We start from the raw sequence: 11,781 nt of genomic DNA, 5'->3' as shown, positions 1-11,781 counted from the left end.
ATGCACAAAGTAATGGGCAAGGTAATGGGCAAAGTAATGGGCAAAGTAATGGGCAAGGTAATGGGCAAGGTAATTGGCAAAGCAATGGGCAAGGTAATAGGCAAGGTAATGGGAAAAGTAATGGACAAGGTAATGGGCAAGGTAATGGGCAAAGTAATGGGCAAAGTAATGGGCAAGGTAATGGGCAAAGTAATGATCAAGGTAATGGGCAAGGTAATGGGTAAGATAATGGGCAAAGTAATGGGCAAGGTAATGGGCAAAGTAATGGGCAAGGTAATGGGCAAGGTAATGGGCAAGGTAATGGGCAAAGGTAATGGGCAAAGGTAATGGGCAAGGCAATGGGCAAGGTAATGGGCAAAGGTAATGGGCAAGGAAATGGGCAAGGTAATGGGCAAAGATAATGGGCAAGGTAATGGGCAAGGTAATGGGCAAGGTAATGGGCAAAGGTAATGGGCAAGGTAATGGGCAAGGTAATGGGCAAGGTAATGGGCAAAGGTAATGGGCAAGGTAATGGGCAAGGTAATAGGCAAAGGTAATGGGCAAGGTAATGGGCAAGGTAATGGGCAAAGGTAATGGGCAAGGTAATGGGCAAGGTAATGGGCAAAAATAATGGGCAAGATAATGGGCAAGGTAATGGACAAGGTAATGGGCAAAGGAATGGGCAAGGTAATTGACAAGGTAATGGGCAAGGTAATGGGCAAGGGTAATGGGCAAGGTAATGGGCAAGGTAATGGGCAAAGGTAATGGGCAAGGTAATGGCCAAGGTAATGGGCAAGGCAATGGGCAAGGTAATGGGCAAGGTAATGGGCAAAGTAAAAAGCAAGGTAATGGGCAAGGTAATGGGCAAAGGTAATGGACAAGGTAATGGGCAAGGCAATGGGCAAAAATAATGGGCAAGGTAATGGGCAAAGGTAATGGGCAAAGGTAATGGGCAAGGCAATGGGCAAGGTAATATACAAGGTAATGAGGAAAGTAATGGGCAAGGTAATGGATAAGGTAATGGGCAAGGTAATGGGCAAGGTAATGGGCAAAATAATAGGCAAAGGTAATGAGCAAGGTAATGGGCAAAGTAATGGGCAAGGTAATGGGCAAAGGTAATGGGCAAGGTAATGGGCAAAGGTAATGGGCAAAGTAATGGCCAAGGAAATGGGCAAGGCAATGGGCAAGGTAATGGGCAAGGTAATGGGCAAAGTAATAAGCAAGGCAATGGGCAAGGTAATGGGCAAGGTAATGGGCAAAGGTAATGGGCAAGGTAATGGGCAAAGGTAATGGGCAAGGTAATGGGCAAGGTAATGGGCAAAGGTAATGGGCAAGGTAATGGGCAAGGTAATGGGCAAAAATAATGGGCAAGGTAATGGGCAAGGTAATGGACAAGGTAATGGGCAAAGTAATGGGCAAGGTAATGGATAAGGTAATGAGCAAAGGAATGGGCAAGGTAATGGGCAAAATAATGGGCAAAGGTAATGGGCAAGGTAATGGGCAAAGGTAATGGGTAAGGTAATGGGCAAAGGTAATGGGCAAGGTAATATCCAAGGTAATGGGCAAGGCAATGGGCAAGGTAATGGGCAAGGTAATGGGCAAAGTAATAAGCAAGGTAATGGGAAAGGTAATGGGCAAAAATAACGGGCAAGGTAATATGCAAGGTAATGGGCAATGGTAATGGGCAAGGTAAAGGGCAAGGTAATGGGCAAGGTAATGGGCAAAGTAATAAGCAAGGTAATGGGCAAGGTAATGGGCAAAGGTAATGGGCAAGGTAATGGGCAAGTTAATGGGCAAAGGTAATGGACAAGGTAATGGGCAAGGTAATGGGCAAGGTAATGGGCAAAGGTAATGGGCAAAGGTAATGGGCAAGGTAATGGGCAAGGTAATGGGTAAGGAAATGGGCAAGGTAATGGGCAAAGTAATGGGCAAGGTAATGGGCAAGGTAATAGACAAGGTAATGGGCAAGGTAGTGGGCAAAGGTAATGGGGAAGGTAATGGGGAAGGTAATGGGGAAGGTAATGGGCAAAGGTAATGGGCAAGGTAATGGGGAAGGTAATGGGCAAAGGTAATGGGCAAGGCAATAGGCAAAGGTAATGGGCAAGGTAATGGGCAAGGTAATGGGCAAGGTAATGGGCAAGGTAATGGGCAAATTAATGGGCAAGGTAATGGACAAGGCAATGGGCAAGATAATGGGCAAGGTAATGAGCAAAGGTAATGGGCAAGGTAATAGGCAAGGTAATGGGCAAAGTAATGGGCAAGGTAATGGACAAGGTAATGGGCAAGGTAATGGGCAAGGTAATGGGCAAGGTAATGGGCAAGGTAATGGGTAAGGAAATGGGCAAGGTAATGGGCAAAGTAATGGGCAAGGTAATGGGCAAGGTAATAGACAAGGTAATGGGCAAGGTAGTGGGCAAAGGTAATGGGGAAGGTAATGGGGAAGGTAATGGGGAAGGTAATGGGCAAAGGTAATGGGCAAGGTAATGGGGAAGGTAATGGGCAAAGGTAATGGGCAAGGCAATAGGCAAAGGTAATGGGCAAGGTAATGGGCAAGGTAATTGACAAGGTAATGGGCAAGGTAATTGGCAAGGTAATGGGCAAGGTAATGGACAAGACAATGGGCAAGGTAATGGGCAAGGTAATGAGCAAAGGTAATGGGCAAGGTAATAGGCAAGGTAATGGGCAAAGTAATGGGCAAGGTAATGGACAAGGTAATGGGCAAGGTAATGGGCAAGGTAATGGGCAAGGTAATGGGCAAGGTAATGGGCAAAGTAATGGGCAAGGTAATGGACAAGGTAATGGGCAAGGTAATGGGCAAGGTAATGGACAAGGTAATGGGCAAGGTAATGGGCAAGGTAATGGGCTAGGTAATGGTCAAGGTAATGGGCAAAGGTAATGGGCAAGGTAATGGGCAAGGTAATGGGCAAGGTAATGGGCAAGGTAATGGGCAAGGTATAATGGGTTGTGTTCTCACATTTTAGTATATGTCTTAGTGTCATTTTTGTGCACAAAGGTAATGGACAAGGTAATGGGCAAGGTAATGGGCAAGGTAATGGGCAAGGTAATGGGCAAGGTAATGGGCAAGGTAATGGGCAGGGTAATGGCAAGGTAATGGGCAAGGTAATGGGCAAGGTAATGGGCAAGGTAATGGGCAGGGTAATGGGCAAGGTAATGGGCAAGGTAATGGGCAAGGTAATGGGCAAGGTAATGGGCAGGGTAATGGGCAATGTAATGGGCAAGGTAATGGGCAAGGTAATGGGCAGGGTAATGGGCAAGGTAATGGGCAGGGTAATGGGCAAGGTAATGGGCAAGGTAATGGGCAGGGTAATGGGGTGATGCACAGCCATGGTTCTTAGTAATTGTGTGTGTGTGTGTGTGTGTGTGTGTGTGTACTCAACTAATTGTACTCACCTAATTGTGGTTGCAGGGGTCGAGACTCAGCTCCTGGCCCCGCCTCTTCACTGATCGCTACTGGATCCTCTCTCTCTCTGCTTCCTGAGCTTCGTCATACCTCTTCTTAAAACTATGTATGGTTCCTGCCTCCACTACTTCACTTGCTAGGCTATTCCACTTGCTGACAACTCTATGACTGAAGAAATACTTCCTAACGTCCCTGTGACTCGTCTGAGTCTTCAGCTTCCAGTTGTGACCCCTTGTCCCTGTGTCCCCTGTGTGTGTGTGTGTGTGTGTGTGTGTGTGTGTGTGTGTGTGTGTGTGTGTGTGTGTGTGTGTGTGTGTGTTGTGTTTGTGTGTGTGTGTGTGTGTGTGTGTGTGTGTGTGTGTGTGTGTGTGTGTGTGTGTGTGTGTGTGTGTGTGTGTGTGTGTGTGTTTTGTGTTTGTGTGTGTGTGTATTGTGTGTGTGTGTGTGTACTCACCTATTTGTACTCACCTATTTGTGGTTGCAGGGGTCGAGTCTTAGCTCCTGGCCCCGCCTCTTCACCGGTTGCTACTGGGCCCTCTCTCTCCCCGCTCCATGAGCTTTATCAAACCTCGTCTTAAAACTGTGTATGGTTCCTGCCTCCACTACGTCATTTTCTAGGCTATTCCACTGCCTTACAACTCTATGACTGAAGAAATACTTCCTACTATCTCTCTGACTCATTTGTGTCTTCAACTTCCAATTGTGGCCTCTTGTTTCTGTGTCCCCTCCCTGGAACATCCTGTCTTTGTCCACCTTGTCTATTCCACGCAGTATTTTATATGTCGTTATCATGTCTCCCCTGACCCTCCTGTCCTCCAGTGTCGTCAGGCCGATTTCCCTTAATCTTTCTTCATAGGACATTCCCCTTAGCTCTGGAACTAACCTTGTCGCAAACCTTTGTACTTTCTCTAGTTTCTTGACGTGCTTTATCAAGTGCGGGTTCCAAACAGGTGCTGCATACTCCAGTATGGGCCTGACATACACGGTGTACAGTGTCTTGAATGATTCCTTACTAAGGTATCGGAATGCTGTTCTCAGGTTTGCCAGGCGCCCATATGCTGCAGCAGTTATCTGATTGATGTGTGCTTCCGGAGACATGCTCGGTGTTATACTCACCCCAAGATCTTTCTCCTTGAGTGAGGTTTGCAGTCTTTGGCCACCTAGCCTATACTCTGTCTGTGGTCTTCTGTGCCCTTCCCCTATCTTCATGACTTTGCATTTGGCAGGATTAAATTCGAGAAGCCATTTGCTGGACCAGGTGTCCAGTCTGTCCAGGTCTCTTTGAAGTCCTGCCTGGTCCTCATCAGATTTAATTCTCCTCATTAACTTCACATCATCTGCAAACAGGGACACTTCTGAGTCTAACCCTTCCATCATGTCGTTCACATATACCAAAAATAGCACTGGTCCTAGGACCGACCCCTGTGGGACCCCGCTCGTCACAGGTGCCCACTGTGATACATCATTACGTACCATGACTCGTTGTTGCCTCCCTGTCAGGTATTCTCTGATCCATTGCAGTGCCCTTCCTGTTATATGCGCCTGATGCTCTAGCTTCTGCACTAATCTCTTGTGAGGAACTGTGTCAAAGGCCTTCTTGCAGTCCAAGAAGATGCAATCAACCCACCCCTCTCTCTCGTGTCTTACTTCTGTTATTTTATCATAAAACTCCAGAAGGTTTGTGACACAGGATTTGCCTTCCGTGAATCCGTGCTGGTTGGCATTTATACTCTTGTTCCGTTCCAGGTGCTCCACCACTCTCCTCCTGATAATCTTCTCCATAATTTTGCATACTATACACGTCAATGACACAGGTCTATAGTTTAGTGCCTCTTTTCTGTCTCCTTTTTTAAAAATGGGAACTACATTTGCCGTCTTCCATACCTCAGGTAGTTGCCCAGTTTCCAGGGACGTGTTGAAGATTGTGGTAAGTGGCACGCACAACATATCTGCTCCCTCTCTAAGGACCCACGGGGAGATGTTGTCCGGTCCCATTGCCTTTGAGGTATCGATGTCCCTTAGCAGTTTCTTCACCTCCTCCTCATCTGTATGTATGTCGTCCAACACTTGTTGGTGTATTCCTTGCTGGTGTCCCCATCTGGTCTGTCCCCCCAGAGTCCTTCCTGTCTCTACTGTAAATACTTCCTTAAATCTCGTGTTGAGCTCCTCACATACCTCTTGATCGTTTCTTGTGAGTTCTCCACCTTCTTTCCTCAGCCTTATCACCTGGTCCTTGACTGTTGTCTTCCTCCTAATGTGGCTATACAGCAGTTTCGGGTCAGATTTGACTTTCGATGCTATGTCGTTTTCATACTGTCGCTGGGCCTCCCTCCTTATCTGTGCATACTCGTTTCTGGCTCTTCTACTAATCTCCTTGTTTTCCTGGGTCCTATGCCTCCTGTACCTTTTCCATTCTCTGTTGCACTTAGTTTTTGCCTCCCTACACCTTCGGGTAAACCAAGGACTCGTTTTGGTCTTCCTATTATTTCTGTTTCCCTTGGGAACAAAACTTTCCTCTGCCTCCTTGCACTTTGTTGCCACATATTCCATCATCTCGTTTACTGATTTTCCTACCATTTCTCTGTCCCACTGAACCTCCTGCAGGAAGTTTCTCATACCTGTGTAGTCCCCCCTTTTATAGTTTGGCCTGTCCCCTTCAGTTCCTGTTACCTTCTCCACTTGTAACTCTACTATATAGTCAAAACTCAGAACCACGTGATCGCTAGCTCCAAGGGGCCTCTCGTAAGTGATGTCCTCAATGTCTGAACTGCTCAGGGTGAACACAAGATCCAGTCTTGCTGGCTCATCCTCCCCTCTCTCTCTGGTTGTGTCCCTGACATGTTGATGCATGAGGTTTTCAAGTACCACATCCATCATCTTGGCTCTCCATGTTTCGGGACCCCCATGTGGCTCCAGGTTTTCCCAGTCGATCTCCCTGTGGTTGAAATCGCCCATTACCAGTAACTTTGCTCTGCTCGAGTGAGCTCTTCTTGCCACCTCAGCCAGTGTGTCCACCATCACCCTGTTGTTTTCTTCGTACTCCTCTCTTGGCCTCCTGCAGTTCTGTGGTGGGTTATACATCACTCCAATGACTACTTTATGTTCTCCGGACTGAATTGTACCTACAATGTAGTCTCTTTCTCCAATCATGTCCATGCCTTCCATTTCCTCAAATCCCCATCGGTGTTTTATGAGCAGTGCAACCCCTCCTCCCCCTCTACTCCTTCTATCTTTCCTCAGGATCTGATATCCTGTTGGGAAGATTGTGTCTGTTATTGTCTCAGCGAGTTTTGTTTCTGTGACTGCTATGATGTCTGGGGATTTTTCACTGATTCTTTCGTTCCACTCCTCATGTTTATTCGTTATTCCATCCGCGTTTGTGTACCAAACCTTCAGTTTCTTTTCTATCATTGTGGTCATGCAAGAATATTGGGGTTGGGGGAGCGAGAGCCTTGGTGGGGGCCTATATGGGGCTGTGGTGTAGGTGGGGTTTGTGTTGATGGGGGTGGGGTCAGAATGCCCATAAGGGACAGCTGTTGGGGTGAGGTTTGTGATATGGGGGTTGGTGGCAGAGGGAACAGTGAGTGGGTTGTAGTATAGGTTGCTCAGTTGCGTTGGGAATGTCGCGGTTGGAGTCTTTTGGTGGGAGATTCTGTGGGGTGTGTTTGCCCTTCCTCCTGTGTCTGGGTCCTGCTCATTTTCGTCATTGCCTCTCGTTCCTCCTTGCGTCTCTGTACCCTCTCTTTCAGTGTAGTCCTTTCTTCTTGTGTTCTGTCGCGGTCGAGGTATACTCTCTGGTACCCCTCTTTGTCCCTCAGTCTTGCTTTCTCTTGCAGAATCCTGGTTCGAACTGATTCTTCCTTGAAAGTTACTCTGACAGGCCGTATCCTTCCACTCGCAAACCACCCAATTCTCTGAAAATTTGTCACCTGGGTCATATCGCCCTCCCCTATTGTTTTCATGATGCCTTCAATCATTTTTTTCTCCTCCTGTTTTATTTCTTCAAAGTTGTCCCCCTTGGCTTCTTGGAGCCCGTACACAAAAACTGACCTCGCCCTTTCCTCCTCCCACTGAGTCTCCATCTGCTTCCTCTGAGGCATTTTATTTCCTTCCATTGACATGTTCTTGCCTTCAGTCCCTGTCATATCTGAAACTTCTATTCTCAGTGAACTGTCTTTCCTGACCAGCTGTCCCTTGCTACTGCAGTTGGCTGTTAGAATCTCTGCATATAGCATACCTTCATTGTCTTCGGACCTGTCATTTGATCTTAGTGTGCTCATCGTCTTTTCCCTGGCCCCACGTGGGTCTGATAGGGCCTTCGTGTACGGCATGTCTCCGTTGTTGCTTACCGTCCCCTTGTCTGCGCCTGACTTTGAATTTCCTGATGTCACATCTGAATTGTCATTTGTCTCTCTAATCTGTTTCAGGCTTTGCAGTTTCTCTTCTAAGCACTGTATCCTAGCTTCTGCTGCTAAGACCTGTACTTCCCACTTCCTGCACTCTTCAGCTATCCGCTCCTCCATTTTCTTACCAAGCTCTACTATCTTCCTTCCCCACTCTTCCTCCCTTTTTTGGAGCTCTAACTCCCAGTCTTTCCTCCCTGGTTCGTCTACCAGATCTCTGGTTTTCCGTCCTCTAGGGCCACCCATATTTTTTTTTTTTTTTTTTTTTTTTTTTTTTTTTTATTATTATTATTATTACCACAGACAGAAGGCTAGAGGAGGGAGAGGGTGAGAGGGGGAGAGAGAAAGGGTAGAAAGAGGGAGAGAGAGGAGAGAGAAAGGGTAGAAAGAGGGAGAGAGAGGAGAGAGTATGGGGGGGGAGGGATAAGACCAAGGGGGAGAGAGAGAAATGTGAGGGGGGAGAGAAAGGGTAGAGAGAGGGAGAAAGAGAGGGAGAGGGAGAGGGAGAGAGAGAGAGAGAGAGGGAGAAAGGAGGGCGAGGGAAAAGGCTATGAGAGAGAGAAATGGAGAGATGGAGAGAGAAGCCTATAGAGAGAGAGGAGGGTGAGAGATAGGGTTATGGGAGTGAGGGAGAGAGAGGGAGAGAGAGAGGGAGAGAGGAGGGGAGAGAGAGAGAGAGAGAGAGGGGAGAGAGGGGAGGGAAAAAGGCTATGAGAGAGAGAAGACGAGAGGGAGAGTAGGGGGAAGGGGAGGGAAAAAGGCTAGGAGGAGAAACGCGAGGGAAGGAAAAGATAGGAGGGAGGAGGGAGTGAAGGCAACAGCGGGGAGGGGAAAGGTCTGTGGGGGAGGGAAAGGTGTGTGGGGGGGTGAGGGGACGCGGTCAAATTCCAAGGATCAGCTGTGTGTACTCACCTAGTTGTGGTTTCAGGGGTCGAGACTCAGCTCCTGGCCCCGAGTGTATGTGTGTGCGCGCGTGTGTGTGTGAGCACGTCAGTTGTTTATATGTCCCAGAAATACAATTCACCCCTGTGTATCCGTAATACTAATACGATACCATTAACACTGAGAGTAATTCTAATAATTATAATACTAGCGTGTGTTAACAAGTCATTCTTTCACCCAGTTATGTACTACCTTTTACTACATGTGTACCCAATACTTGCTTCTCAGATTGTACTGTCTTTGTGTCCTAAAACATTATCTCTCGAAACTGTTGTCAGGGCTGTAGTCCCATTAGCCACGACTTAATCCTCCTGCCTATTCCTTGCTCCTACAAATTTTATCTTCCTACTACTGCTAGGTGTTGTGTGTATGATAATCCCTCTGGAGCAGGGTTTGTGATAGCCAGCTACCAGTGATCGTAGGGCCGGCTCTACCACTCAAAACTTCCCGCCAACCACAAACAGGTGATTTGTACGTTACTCCTCAGAGGGGACGTCCATCCAGATGCCTGATGTACGATGCTCGCTGTACGATGCTCGCTGTACGATGACTCGTGCACCTCGCCCTTCCGCCTCTGACTTCTTCAACTATTCTTTTCTCGTTGCCCTTTTGAGTCCTCATTTACCACACTTATCACTTGTATACTTCTACTTTTATAATTTACACTTCACTTTTGGTAAGTACACTTCTTATTTGTGATGACACCCAACCTGTTATGGCGGCGCTACTTCCTCAGGCCTACTGCTGCCACCTTCTCTGCTTATATATATTTATGTATATGTACTTATATATATATATATATATATATATATATATATATATATATATATATATATATATATATATATATATATATATCCCCTTTCTGGCTAGCTTGTTCACGCTGGCTGTGTGCTACATCACAGTTTCTCGATAGCCAACCTCTCTTAATTCTATTTGATCTTTTCTCTTTAGTCACTCGCTTTGTACTTTGTATATGTGTAACAATGTGGCAACAGGTGCCAACTAGGCCTCAACGAACTGGCACTTTGAAATTTTGTTGTATAATTTCAGGCTTTCTCTCGCCTTTACTTTATTTATTTTTGCTAATACTTTGGTTATCACTTGTAGGGTTGTTCACTGACGTTGTCACTAACACTGGTTGCTTCTAGCTGCTAAAACACGCCCTAAAAGCACTAAGATTCTCGGAGCCTGGCGCTTGTGACCCACTACACTGTGTGTGTGTGTGTGTGTGTGTGTGTGTGTGTGTGTGTGTTAGCACTGAACGACCTTACGCAATGCTTGTTAGGCACAAGCTGCATGTATAAGCTTACCTGAATAACAGTTAGCAGAAGCTGCTAGATAACACCTTGAATAAGTTAGCAGAAGCTGCTAGATAACACCTTGAATAAGTTAGCAGAAGCTGCTAGATAACACCTTGAACAAGTTAGTTGAGCGCGTGATAATCACTGTAAGTGAAGTTAAGCGCAGCATTGAGGTCTAAGCTAAAGCATAACACCTTGAACAAGTATAGCAGCAAGCAATGGCTAGAAAGGAACACCTTGAACAAGTTAGCAGAAGCTGCTAGATAACAACCAAGGAAGAAGAGTACAGGGAAGCAGCCAGGAATAACAAACCAATGAATAAGCAGACAGCCAAGCTGGCAGTAGTATAACACCTTGTAATAAGTGTAGGTTTTCAAGCTTGGTATGATGAAGCACCTTGAATAAGCGCCTTAAGCGTTGCCAGATAACACCTTGGTAAGTAAGTAGCAAAGGGTAAGTTGCTAAGTGCATCAGTCAGTAGTTAGCAGTGCCAAAGCTTAAGCAGCAGTAAATTCCTGCCTAAAAAACTAAGTCTTGGTAGCAAGGTGCACAGTGCAAGTTTAACAGGCTGCAGTGCATGGACAGCATTAGCATGGCCGATTTAACATACACTTGATGTGCAGGCTAAACCCTGCCAGAGGGCCAGTGCGTTGCAGCGCGAGTAGAACCAGTGTAGTTGCTACTACTATCAACCTAGCAAGTTCTTCAGGTAGTGCAGTATTGTTTATGGATAGGTAAAGTAGTAGCAGGTGGCAGTGTGGTGGTAAAGTAGTGGGTGGTGGCCAGCAGTAGTGTATGGGGGTAGTAGTGGCATTTGGGTGTTTAGTTAGTAAAGCAGTAAAAGGGTCGGTGGGTGTGGTGAGTGGCAGTAGTAAGGCACAAGGTCAAAAAGTGGGACAGTGGTAGTCCCAGGCGATATTGGTCGGGCATGGTGAGCAGTCAGGTAACGCAGTGCAGGGTGGCAGTGGCCCAGCAGGCAGAGTGCAGTGAGTGGCATAGTGTAACAGGCATGTAAAGTAGCCTGTGTGCAGGGCATTTGTGAAGGCAGGTGCAGTGGTCATGGCCTAGCAGTGGCAGTGCAACAGCATTGCACATGTAGGTCATGGCATGTCAGAGTGGCAGAGAGGTTGTGGGTAAGGTATGTGCCAGGTAGGGCAGTGTCAGCAGTGCGCAGGTAGGCAGTAGTGATCAAGGTCCCAGGCCAGTGGTAGTGTTGGCACGTGTTTGTAACCATTGTCGGATTTAGGCGGTGGATGAGGGTAGGCTAGTGCAGTGGTATGTGTAGGCCGTGGGGGCAGTAGGAGTGGCAAATATGTAGGTAGAAATAGGCAGGTGAAGGTAGTAAGGTGTAAGGTGCCCTAGGCAGGTAGGTGAAGGTAGATTGGCATCAGTGTAGTGTCAGGTAGCAGTGGAAATAAATGGTGGCAGGTGCAGTGGTGTGGCTAGCAGTGGCAGCGTTTGTGACTGCCAGTGACAGGCAGGTGTCACGCAGGCAGATCTAGCCAAGCGCAGTGCGGTGGCAGCAAGGCAGATCGGCAAGAGTAGCAGAGCCAAAGTGGCTAGTAGGCCTCATTTGTAGCTGCAGTTTGGTGGCAGGACATAGGCAGGCACAGTAGAATGGCTATGTTTACAGGCAGGTGTAGCAGCCACAGGCAGCAGTGGTATCAGTGGTAGGGCAGCAGTGGTCGCAGGTAAGAGCCAAGTGGTATTTGGTAGGTAGGTAGGCAGTTGG

General features: G+C 47.2%; 1 pseudogene; it reads left to right on the top strand.

Annotated features, from left to right (window-relative positions):
* Window positions 1-2,075: 2,075 nt before the first annotated feature.
* The window catches only part of LOC128687125 (uncharacterized), a 43,543-nt pseudogene continuing 33,837 nt past the window's right edge, over window positions 2,076-11,781 (top strand).

Source organism: Cherax quadricarinatus, chromosome 62, assembly GCF_038502225.1.
Source record: "Cherax quadricarinatus isolate ZL_2023a chromosome 62, ASM3850222v1, whole genome shotgun sequence".
NCBI classification, from domain to species: domain Eukaryota; kingdom Metazoa; phylum Arthropoda; class Malacostraca; order Decapoda; family Parastacidae; genus Cherax; species Cherax quadricarinatus.
This window is presented reverse-complemented; position numbering and strand designations above follow the sequence as displayed.